The sequence below is a fragment of the Alosa pseudoharengus genome, unplaced genomic scaffold, assembly GCF_046254945.1.
Source record: "Alosa pseudoharengus isolate Yale_2024_CS ecotype anadromous, Long Island Sound unplaced genomic scaffold, YU_APseudo_1.1 YU_APseudo_1.1_scf_7, whole genome shotgun sequence".
Classification (NCBI taxonomy): Eukaryota; Metazoa; Chordata; class Actinopteri; order Clupeiformes; family Clupeidae; genus Alosa; species Alosa pseudoharengus.
Genome location: NW_027468859.1, coordinates 39,897,421 through 39,910,577, shown reverse-complemented (window position 1 = coordinate 39,910,577; position 13,157 = coordinate 39,897,421). Strand labels below are relative to the sequence as shown.

General features: G+C 40.4%; 1 protein-coding gene across 1 annotated transcript in view; it reads right to left on the bottom strand.

Moving 5' to 3' along the window:
* The window catches only part of rngtt (RNA guanylyltransferase and 5'-phosphatase), an 89,494-nt gene that overhangs the window by 57,542 nt on the left and 18,795 nt on the right, over positions 1–13,157 (bottom strand). The gene's annotated exons all lie outside the window — the stretch shown is intronic.

Here is a 13,157-nt window from a genome sequence, read left to right as displayed (position 1 = left end):
GACGCCGGTTTTTGTGAAACCGGTGAGGTTTTGTTAACTCATTGAATGCCAAGCGGTTTTCGGAAGCGGAAAATGGCCTGGTTTTCAGCTGACGTGCATGCGTCACTGATTCGACCCAAAGCGGCAACCGAGTTATGATAAAATGTCCAGATTGTGCGTTTTCATGAGTTTTCGATCGTCATATATTTCATTTCCATTCATCACAGAGTTCCCAAAATCACATATAAGGTGTGTGAGAGTGTCTAGTTTCATAATTAAAAAAAAGAGCTAAAAACGTAATATTACGTTTTTGGAACTCAACGCATGGGAAGGAAAAACTTAATATTACGTTTTTGGCACTCAATGAGTTAACGGTTACGCATTGCGGCGCCATCGACTGGTCTGGCATATGCACTACAGCACATTTAGCCGGTTACACCTCTATGTGTACAAGCAAGGTTTTTTCTTGCCGGTGTCGTTAAAGGTGTGAAAGCGGTAAGAGAAAATTCACCCGGCGGTTTCGTGTAAACGGCCTCCTAGTGGAATGAATAGATTACAGCAGGAGTTGGCTTAGCCTGGCTCCACCCACCTACGTACTTCCGCTCAATTTTAATTTCCCTTCAGTACGTCGTCTGGGTCTACGGTATATTCGCGGGTTTTCTCCCTGTCAATCTTTACCTGTCCAATCAGCGTGGCTGAGAACGATGACGATGAGGTCGTGCGAAGACGAAACAGAAACTTATTATGATGTGATAAACAGAAGTAGCAACGCCTGCAAACGTCAAAGAATGCAGTTGGAAAAATGCAGAAATGTATTTACAGCAAAGGTAGACCCACATGCATTGTTTCCTGACTGTTGATGCTGTTTATTGTCAGTTTGTAAAGTTTAGGCGAAGTAGGAAGTAACGTTAGGGATCTCTGATCAATATGATTGGTAAGGCTTGACCAATGATTTCAAAGTTAGTGCCTGTCACGATGCAAGTGTTGCAAACGTTTCCCTATCGAGAACTGCCAGACTCTCTGTACAAATGAAATGTACGTACGAGAGTCTGGATATTTCCAGGCTAGAGTTGGCTACGCCTGGCCCGCTGTCCTTTAGCCACTCTCTGTTGGCTCCCTGGCTTTGTTTGAAAATATAAATTAATACAAAATATGTAGCCTGTAGCCTACGCCGTGTGTAAAAAACATGTTTATTTGAACATGTCATAGGCTATGTCACATCCTTGCATCCCTATAGGTCTGCCATGGGTTGAGTGGACAAGCGAGCCATGGTCTAAAACTTCCTAAAAAGTTGTGGAGTTAAACAGATCAATTTAATAATCAATTAAATGCCTGGACGAATGTTTGCCTTCACCACCACTGCAACTAAATTATCGGCGGGATGTCTGATCTGCAGCACGAGGACACGCAAAATGTAATGTTGAAGACATATCAAAAGTAAATCATTCTAAGAGCGCAGATATCCATGCAGACCAAAAACCCTATCATGCCATGCAACATTGTGGAAGTTAAAGTTGGCGATTTAGAACTTTTCCCTCACTACATTCTGCCAGCTTTCGTGAAAATCGGGCTTGTAGTTTTGTGTGATCTTCAGGGAAACAATGAAATCTCTATGGAACACTTGGACTATTTGGACTCTAAGCAAAATAGTCAATGCATGCTTAGCCTACATATCCAGCAGCAGTATAATTGTATTGTTATGATTATTGTTATGGTTGATACTATTATAATGTGGTGCAACAATTTGAGCAAGGCAAAAGGGAAATGGGGATGAGAACCTTTTAGAATTGACTTAAACATGCAGCAGTCTATTTTGGACACTTGATTCAGGTGATGTTGATAAGCTAATTCAGACTAATAGGCTGAAGACTGCTTGTATTTAAAGGGCTTAAATATTATTGAGGCCCTCAGAAAGATTTATTTAAATTAAGATAGATAGATTAGATCTAACATGTAGTTTCACTTTCGCTAAATTTGAGAGACATGTGCCTTGGAAAAAGACAACGTGTCTTTGGTTTATTTTTCATTTCAAATTCTTGAGAAGCAACAGAGAGACTGGCTTGTTTTCTCTGAGGACTCTCACTACTATTACCAGTAGTAATGAACATTCTACAGCTGGAGGAAGATGGCAGCATAAGCAACTTCATGTTAGAAGCGTCAACTCCAGTTGACTGCATTAGCAAAGTAATGCTTGTGGGCTGTACTATTCATTGATGGTATTCAGTTTGTAATCCAAAATGTTCCCTTTAGGCAGATATGAAAGGTTGGTCGCTAAACTTTCCATTATTCACATTGGAGCTGTCAGTTGGCCTTAGTGTTTTCCCCCTCAAACTCAAACAGAGATAGGCTGCACAGATTAAAGTTCTGATTGGTTGCAGAAGTGTCAGGGCCCATCTACGGGTTCTCCGGAGGCGTTCCATGAATGTGTAAACAGTGTGCATTTTGCTACGCAATGAGCAACTTTTGGAAATTATAAACTATAAATTATAAACCGACTACTGAGTTACTGCGGCTCACTTCTGCGTTGGGGGAGTACCGCTCGGTTCGATAATGTACCGCTGATCTAGTGTGTGCTTGTGTGTAAGTGAGACTGTTAGACAGAGAGAGAGAGAGAAAGAAAGAAAGAAAGAAAGAAAGAAAGAGAGAAAGAAAGAAAGAAAGAAAGAAAGAAAGAGAAAGAGAGAGAGATACTTATGGAGCCTTCAAGCCATAATTAGTTTCTCCTTATGTCTGTATGAAGTATATGATTTGATTTGGCGAATGAAACATGCATTCCACTAAGATGGCTATAGCCTACCATAGTTCACTTTCAAAAGCAAGCAGCAATGTCAAGCAACAAATCAAGAGACTGATTACATTTTTTTTTTACTATTGCTTATAGTGTGGGGGAACAGTTCAGGCAAGAACAAGTAAAAGGTTACTGGTTCTGATGAGAGCCATTCAGAATGAACTGAAAGATTTGTCTCTCTCAGACTCTCTGGGTGACCACTTGTCAGAGAGAAAGAGAAAAAGAGAGATAGAGAGCAAGGGCGTCAGTTTGTTTTTAGAAGTGGTGGGGACAATAACCATAATCTTGAGTGTGGTTTGAAAAGTGCGGGGTACCCTTATGTAAGCTATTCATCCATTCAACGCTGCATTACAATATGCTCAACAGTAGTGTTGCGCCGGTTAAGGTTTTTTAACATCTGCACCCACCCGACACGTCAAGAGAGTCAATCTGCACCCACTCAACCCTCAATATGCACTGATTAACTACCTGAACCTGACCCGACCCGACAAAAAAACAATGAGACGTCTTTTTGCTGCAACGTGTGTCTGAAAACGAGGAAAAAATTTGCAGGCCTGCTTATCTGTTCACATGTTGCAGCATTTTGGGGAGCCAGGAGGCAGCATCAGAATGTGACGTGCAACAGGGGCGTGTAGAGTGATAGGCGTAGGCCTTATTATGCGTGGGCCTTCAGATGCAGCAGGTGTGTGATTTCCAAAACCATGGCGGGAGAACCGACTGCACTTTGGTTAGCTTGCATTTGCTTTGCTGTTGCTTAGAATGTTAGATTCTTGCGATAGATGTCTTCAGACAATAAAAAGTAATTTGGAAGGGAAATTGAAGAGAAGAGTTGCCCCCTGCGTTGGCCGTGATTCCCCTTTGAAAATCAGAGGTTCACAGGCTACTGTGGCCTTGGTCAGTGGCGCTGCCAGCGGTAATCCTATGTGCGTACAATTCATTCATAAAATCATTCAATAGCCTACAACAATAAAAATAGCTTGTGTACTGTCTTAATTGAAACATGCTTCACGCACAAATGATAGCCTAGGGCAAAGAGAATGGACATCTCAACATAAGGATACATTAGAAGATGATGGTGTAAACTTTGTCACACGACGTGATAAGCAGTTCTGGCGCTTAAAAACGCAACGTTCCATTCAGTCATAAATCATTCAAACGTAGGCCTAGTGCTCGTCATGAAAAGAAAACAGCAGCTTAATATTTTTCAGGTGTTTAACAGTAGGCCTAGGCGCACTGTATCAGTTATGCCGTGAGATTATTAGGCATTGCATCCTGTCACTCTGTTTGGAACATCGCAGTTCGGGTTGATAAGATTCAGTTAATGCGAGTATGGGTCGTCTCAAAGTTTGGGACAACCAAACAGCAGAGTAGGCAAAGCAAATCCTACTTGTTAGGTTACCAATAGCTGTCTTTTCTCTAGGCCTAAGCCTATCGGAAATCGTGACATAAGCTCATTGGTTTCTTTTTTTCTTTTCTTTCTTGTTCGCGTGTTGGGTAGTGAAGCGATAATGCATTTAAATCAATGTACATCAGAGCCGATATGGCCAGGCCTTATCTGCTGCTCTGTAAAGATTCATCACAGACATCACATGTATCACACGAAAGAGCTTTTTTCAGCTTTTAAACGATGTTGGTGGTTAGTTGTTGTGGTAAACAGTTCGCGAGAAAAGTAGCCTAACTTTAATTTAATCATATTTTCTGCGCCTGTCTCCCTACCCATTCATCTTGGCTTCGCGAACTTTCCCTCAACACATGACAAACCATATATCAGAATAAACAGCAGACCTTACCGAACACAAAGGTGTAATTAAAGTTTAAAGTTTTAATTCAAGTTTAAAGCACTCCAACAAGCATGTCTCCAACTTTGGGGTTCACAATGTGTTTTAATTGTTCAAAAGGCCTACATGATTTTATAACAGGCCAAATACAAAATAAATGTTACAAATATCGCCTAGATAGCCTGTAAACATTAGGCTACAATCAGAGGATATACATAGCCTATAGGGCAGACCGACGCTCATGAGTTCATGCTTTGTTTTATCGCTGGATTTTAGGATAGCCTACTATGGCAACCGATTGCATTCCGAGCTACAGTCAACTCTAGCAGGCATTAAATGACTGGAGGGTCGGGTGGGTGCGGATGTTAAAAAACCTTAACCGCGCAACACTCGATCCACACATATCCAGGCAGGTGTGCATGCTGTGACGATTGTCATGCCTATCGCATGGTTTAGACTCGATGATTTAAGTATGTGGGGATTTTTTCGGTCAAAATTGGTTTGCACATTTTTAGAAGTGGTGGGGACAAAATTCAAATTATAAATAGTGATGGGGACATATCCCCCCCGTCTCCACCGTAATCTACGTGTTTGATAGAGAGAGACTTTTCAGCATGATTTGACATTGGAATTTGATAGGCTACGTATGTTGGTAGTTGGCAAACTCCCACTATCAAGCATATAGCCTAATAGATAGTAATTATATGCCCCCCTGTGGCTGATCAAATGCCATTCCATCAACAAAATCACAATCAAGACTCTTTTCGTTTATAGTTCCTCATTGGTCAAATCATTTTCCCAATTTAAGTTGTTGTCATAGCCTACATTAGGGATTTCCAAGAAGCGTTTAAAAAAGCCTTTAAATTTCCAGCTACTGTATCTAATGTCATTATCATAATACTATTATCATGAATTTGTATGTATTTTTCTTCTTTTACTCTAAATTGTTATTTTTAATGTGACTAATTGTATATTGTTATTCTATTCTACTCCTATTCTACGTTGTTGCTTTGGAAAAAATCGTCTTCTAAGCAAACATTAGCACAAACATAGATAGAACATAGTGTGTGGCACAGGTAATGTTGTGAATGCATGGTTAAGAGCAACAGATAATTTAGCTGAAATAGATACAATTCATTGTTTCCCATTTCTCTGGGACCAAAAGACAGGGTAGCTTTATCACTTCCATTCCTCACTCCACCAGATATGGATCAATACAATTCTGACAAGAGGATAGGCTTCCGTAATCTCATACCCAGCCGTCAGGTTTGTCTCTGAAAACCCCTCATCTCGGCAAATAGATTATTCCCTTTGCAACCACTGAATAGTCTGATGGATCATCAATAAAATTCAAAAGAGTTTGATTTCAGAAGGGGTGGTGGTGAACTTAAAAACAAAGTCTATACATCATTTGTTTCTAAGCAGATTGAAAAAAGAGGGACATCTTTTTTCAGAGACAAATCTGTGGTTTGGGGACTGTTATTTTTGCAAAAATACCAAAACAATTCACAGAAAGAAAACTGTACATATACACAAAGTGTTTAGGATAAGCCAACTACTCTCTTTCTTGTCGACAAACTAAGATTCATCACAATGATATGTCTGCCATTAACTTAATAGCGGAGGGATATAACAATCTTGGCACTGACTACTGTGTAATGTTGCTTGGTAACAGGGATGCTGGCCAGACTAATGCCATTCCATTTTTTTTCACAATTTAATATAATTCTCAAGTCAATATATTTATGGTTTTACTTTTTGCAGTTCAAATAACTTTAACTGCCATAAAGAGTTTTATTTAGAAAGCTTTTAAAAAAAACTAAGAAAAACTTTTCCCCCCAGACTCATTTATCAACAGTTGTGATACCTATTCATCATATCATTCGAGACCTATCTGGCTTACATTACACCAATGAACTGAAGAGCAAAGAAGGCTATACAATGGGAGCATATCCACATGTAACAGAGGGTCATTCCGTGTCAAATCAGACAATATCCAGGAAAATCGTTGCTGCATCGTCTCAAAACTAAATAACTAGCTTTTTTTGTTAAATATTTTTGTTGTATTCATATATTTGTTCACCCATCATTTTGTATCATTTTTACACTCTCAGAAATGCCTTATCTTAGAGCAGGGGTTGGCAAACTTTTTTGCCTAGAGAGACACTTTTACTAAATTTATTTATTTTTAATCTCAGAAGAGCCACATAAAGACGGTTACAAGAAAAAGTTTGGATATTTAACGTACAATTACTTTCATTCAACAGGATTTTTTAATACATTTTCTACTAGTTTTGAAAGTAATGTGCAAGTAACTTGAAATGTAGTGGAATGACAGAAGTATAGGCCTTAGGCTTCCCATGTAGGCTAAACACCACTGCCTATTTTCCCAGTGTCCTGGTATGCAAAGTAACATCATAGTTCACAACACAACACTCAATTTTCATTGACATGTCTTTGGCGAAATTGAACATTAGGTCTACTAGAGATTGGATTTGGTGATGGCCTTGGAGTCTGGCTGGCTTATTCAGTGAGGTGAAGTTTCATGCAAGAATTGAGGCTGTCATCATTTAAGGGCAACTCCACGCAAAACTGTCATATATCCATAACGGCAACTAAATACCATGGCATTGTGTTGGCGTTATGGATGTGACAGTTTTGCGCGGAATTGCCCTTAAACGTGAGCGCAGGTTTGTCTTTATATTTTTCATATGTGAGAAAGATTTCTCACATGCAAGTGGAATAGGGTTAACACCAATACTAACTCGTTGCAGTGTGCGATAGCCTATATAACGGGCAGTTCATTTTGCGTTTTCAGAATCAGTCTTCGGATGGAAACTTTCCCATTTAAGCCCGCATATGTTCGCGCTCGCAAGCTGTGGTCACTGACGTTTCCTTTTTGACATTTTCCTTATCTAGCCTACAGCAAGCGCACACATCAACAATAACAATTAAAGAAAACAATTAGTGTTCTTGTTGACTGAAATGGAGGGAAATCGGTGATTTTGTTTGATATTGACATGGCAACGAACTGCGAATCCAACAATATTGTGCAGGCTACGGTTACGGAGTCAAGTGAGGTGGGAAGTTATATAAATTACTCAGATAAACCTACAAACTAAAATAAAATACATTTTAATTAAATACTCATTATTATTTTCAAAAGCTGAGCCGCATCAGAGTAGACAAGTCATCTGCTGGAAACATTAGGCCTAGTTTTTGGTCAAAATATTCTCCAAGGATTCCTGGTCAGAACCCCTATTGGAACAGATTAAAACTTAGGGCATGTTGAATTTTGTCCAAAAATCCAATATGGCCACCGTATTCCAAAATGGCACATTTTTACACACTTTTTGCTATGCTATGGGGACATTTCCGGTAAAAACAGTGTCATTTTAGCAAAAAACTGTCCTTTTCTATCAAATACATATTTACAGAGGTTTGCTGATGATTTAAAAACCCCAAGTATTTTTCTGACAATTTTAAATCATTAACAAATTATAATTTTGTCAGATATTTGTCAAATATCAGAAATTATCAAATTTCCTTCAAACATAAACCTCTTACAGGTTAAATACAGTTCATATAAACACAGTTAAATAAATTGGGTACCTTAACTTAAACAGATTAAAACATATGGCATTTAGACATTTTCCCAAAAACTCAATATGAATTCAATAATATCCCCAAAATGGCGAATTTTTGGGCCTACACTTTTGGCTAAGCTAGAGGTTTTTTCCCTATTAAAAACATTTTGACAAATGTTAATTGATATAAGAAACAAGATAGTTCTGTAAAGGTGATGACATTATAAAAAATACTATTTTATCACTCGTCTAGACATATTGTTACTATTATTCTATTATTATATTAGTGAATAGTAAATTAAAAAGATGATAGCAAAGACTGGTAGTTGCTAAGATCATTTCCATCTCTGGATTTACCACATTTTCTCTCAGCAGCTCTAAGTATTACTATTAATAATATATTAATAGTAACAATATATCTAGCCGAGATACAGATAAAATAGTATTTTTTGTAATTACATCACCTTTATGGAACTATCTTGTTTCTTATATCAATTAACATTTGTCAAAATGTTTTTAATAGGAAAAAAACCCTCTAGCTTAGCCAAAAGTGCAGGCCCAAAAATTCACCATTAGAAATCTAGACGCACCCTAGCGGGCTAATCTAGCAACTCTCCGTTGGCTGAAGTTTATACTACCCCCTTAAAGGGATACCAGGCAAGCCTGATGCTTTTTCTCTACGAAGCTCCCTCTACCGTCTGTACGTGTCGATACGTGTGCGAGCCCTCGCTCGGTCTGGAGCTCGTTCCCTTTTCTTTGCATCTTCCGTCAAGGGTTGTCGCTGCTTATTCGCCGGCTCTGCCATTATACACACGTTTGCAACAATCGCTAGCGTTTCGTTAGCCTGCCTCTGTGCTGGGGATGCAGGATGTAAACTTATCCTGCTTCTCGCGATGTCTGAGACTTTGTGAGACTGAAGGTCGGCGGGTAGGATACACCAAACTTGCAAGTGGGATATTCTTCCTACAGGCAGTAGGGGCGGGCGAGAAAGCCTTCATTCGCCCCGTAATGAGTCATTTAACCATATACCGACTTACAAAGATGATTAATTAACACGAAAACGTTGCCTGGTGTCCCTTTAATGTCAGTCTTTTTGCACTTTTTTCCTGATAAAGGGCCTTGTAGAAAATCAATGAGTATGCCAGACAAATAGATAGATAGATAGATAGATAGATAGATAGATAGATAGATAAGATAGATAAGATAGATAGATAGATAAGATAGATAAGATAGATAAGATAGATAGATAGATAGATAGATACTTTATTGATCCCCAGAGGAAATTCAAGGTCTCAGTAGCATACAGACATCACACACACATTCACTAACAGCAGAAAAAAGTAATTAAAAGTATATAATATAAAAAACACAACTAAGTAATAAGGACAGTAGAAGATAAAGAATATACTAAATATACTGAAATACAAATTATGCTAAATAACACTTAATCTAAATCAATTATCCAAAACAGTATCCACGTAGTGGGTGATTAATCAATCAAGAGGCGCTTGCAATGACTGAGGCAGGGACTGAGCCTGTGATTCTCTGTGCATAGTAAGGTAAGGTAAGGTGCTCTGTGTGAGTGAGTGTCATGGTGATGGTGCAAATGAGTAAGTCCAACAGTGCAACAGTGCAAGAATAAAGTCTATATATATATATATATATATATATATATATATATATATATATATATATATATATATATATATATATATATATATATATATATATATATATATATAAATAACTATATTAAGAAAAGGTATAAGTGTGGCCACAGTTCGGCTGTGGCATGGAGGGAGGGGTTATGCATATGTGCTAATATAGCACGCAAACAGTGAGGCAGAAAGACAGTGGTAAAAAGTGGCTAGTGGACAGACAGTATCCAAACATGGAGGGGGTGAAGAGGCAGACAGACTATTCGGAGAAGTCTATCTCTCCTCTTCCCTTAAGTGAAGCTGGCCCTGGGGACAAATGACTTCCTCAGTCTGTCTGTTGTGCAAGGCAGTGAGCGAAGTCTCCAGCTGATCAGGCTCTTCTGCTTTACAATAGTGCTGTGGAGTGGATGACACTCATTGTCCAAGATGTTGATCAGTTTGTTCAGGGTCCTTTTGTCAGATATTGAAGTGATGCACTCCAGTTAAGCTCCCACTATAGAGCCAGCTTTCCTTACCAGCCTGTCAAGTCGCCCCGCATCCTTCTTCTTTGTGCTTCCTCCCCAGCATACCACTGCATAGAAGAGGACGCTGGCAACAACAGACTGGTAGAACATCCTGAGGAGCTTGCTGCACACATTGAAGGACCGCAGCCTCCTCAGGAAGTACAGCCTGCTCTGCCCTTTCTTGTAGAGTGCGTCAGTGTTGGCTGACCAGTCCAGTTTATTGTCCAGGTGGAGACCCAGATACTTGTAGGTGCTTACCACCTCCACATTGACCCCATCAATGGAGACTGGTAGCAGAGTGGGCTTAGACGTGCGGAAATCCACCACCATCTCCTTGGTCTTTGAAGTGTTGAGTTGAAGGTGATTGAGTTTGCACCATTGCACAAAGTCCTCCACCAGGCTCCTGTACTCCTCCTCCTGCTCGTTCCTGATACACCCCACAATTGCAGTATCGTCACAAAACTTCAGCATGTGGCATGACTCGGTGTTGTAGCAGAAGACAGATGTGTACAGGGTGAACAGGACTGGAGAGAGCACAGTTCCCTGTGGCGCTCCGGTGCTGCTGATCACAGTGTCAGAGAGACAGTTCTTCAGTCTGACGAACTGTGATCGCTCGGTCAGGTAATCTGTAATCCAGGTTACCAGGTGAGCGTCCACACCCATCTGCCCATCACCCAAGAGCTTGTCTCCCAGTCTGAGGGGTTGGATGGTGTTAAAAGCACTTCAGAAATCAAAGAACATGATTCTCACAACAAGATAAGTGATGGCATTGTCCACGCCCACTTTCTCCTGGTATGCAAACTGTAACGGGTCTAGTGCATGGCGTACCTGGGGTCTGAGCATACCTAAGACCAGTCGCTCCATTGTCTTCATCACATGTGATGCTAAAGCGACAGGTCTGTAGTCATTAAGCTCACTAGGGTGTGGCTTCTTAGGGACAGGGGTGAGACATGATGTCTTCCACAGTGTTGGAACTTGTCCGAGGCGTAGACTCAAATTGAAGATGTGCTTCAGTGGCTCCCCCAGTTCAGCAGCACAGGCCTTGAGTAGCCTTGGACACAGTCTGTTAGGCCCCGCTGCCTTATTGGTGTGAATTTTCTTTAGTTGAGCTCTTACTTGATCTGCTGTGATGATGGGGGGTGTGAGGGGAGGGGAGGGGGAGGGGTGCATCTGGGGATCTGTGTGTCTGATGGCTGTTGACTGAGGTCATTGTCACCTCATTGTTCGTGATCGCCATGTGGGGGAGGGGTGCAATATCCAGTGATGGTGGGGGTACGATAGCCTGTGATGGTGGAGGTGAGTGTTGCACTGGTATTGAGGGGTTGTGGGGGTGGGGGCTGGGGGATGACCACCTCCTTGATGTCCCTGTCAAGGCTGCCAGAGTCGTGGACACCTCAACAGGCACAGGCAAACATTGAGAACATGTTTGTCTTCCACCCTAAAAAGTTTGGGCTGCCTATGAATAATACTTTTCATTATATTAATGCCCAAACATTGCTTCCCAGAAAATGTGATTTTCAGGCTGTAAAAATGAAGTAATCATAAGGGCTGAAAATAATATGAAGACATATTTTACAGGCCTTGGCTTTGACAAGGTTTGAACAAAATCTGAGATGGTGCAGCAACAACTTTATCTGATTTGTCATGGAATGACCCACAGACTGTTTAAGGAGCAAATCAACTTTTACTGGGCTGCAACAGAAAGTTGGGCAAGTTATTGTTGGCAAGTGGTCAATTTGTGTTGGTCAAGTTCTGGCAAACAAACATATTTTTAAGGAAGGCCTTATGTGGATCCATCAGCAAATTGACAGGATCCAGACAACAGTGAAGCAATGCCAGACTGATGCATGAAATCCAGTGTCCAGAAATCACACAGGGCCACTACAGGCTGAATGGATTTCCTAATGATTGAGTTGTGTTTAACAGTTTGTTTGGCTCTATGATCCAACACATTGATCAACTGATTATCAGCAATAGTTAAGATGCACTCTGGCAAATATTTGTGGATGGACTCTACATCTTTTTAACTTGCACTCATTTGTCTCTCCTACCCGGTCATTTTCAGTAAGGTTTCCTTCATAGAGTTACACAGTCGGACAGCACTTTGACATGATTCTTATTTGGCCTCTGAAAATAATGACAGAAAAGATTTATCTAAGTGTAATTTAGATGTGCGGTTTGCTGTGAAACAATGAGTCTTGGGAATGGTGAGCATCAATTCCTCTGGGGAGATGATGAATGGCTTCTCTGATCATGGCAACAGGCTTTTCAAAATGAGATATTGCAGCACTCACATCTGACTTCATTGCGAACAGTATGAGAATGTGCAGAAGAGTTTTTTTCATCCGTGTTTAAGGACAATATGACTGTATGCAATGTGCATGTATATGACTGATAAAACAAAATGTAGCCTACATGTGTCATGTGGCACAATTACTCCTAGAAATTGCCGTGCGATCTGACCAACCTGACACTGGCTGCATCCATCAGCCAGTAAGACACCAAACCCTAGCAGCATTCATAAATAATTCAACAGACAAGAGATAAGATAGTAAATTAGCTACCTTAATGGCATGGGAGCTGGATATTAAGACTACACCCTATGCAGCAGATAGTGCCAAGTTCTTTACCAGGCAGAGAGGCTTTTAAACACCAATAGCAGACTGAACAATTGTAATTGCTACCAAAAGCTTATTCTGGTAGGTGAAGGGACTGTTACCATCATTGCTGTTCAATAACATATACTGTAGTTATCAGGAGCGAAACGAGAGCTAACCGGTTTACAGGAAAGGTGGAGCCATGATGTAGCATAACTGAATGGATTCAGCGGGATTATATTCGGAGATCAGCATAGATGAGGTTGC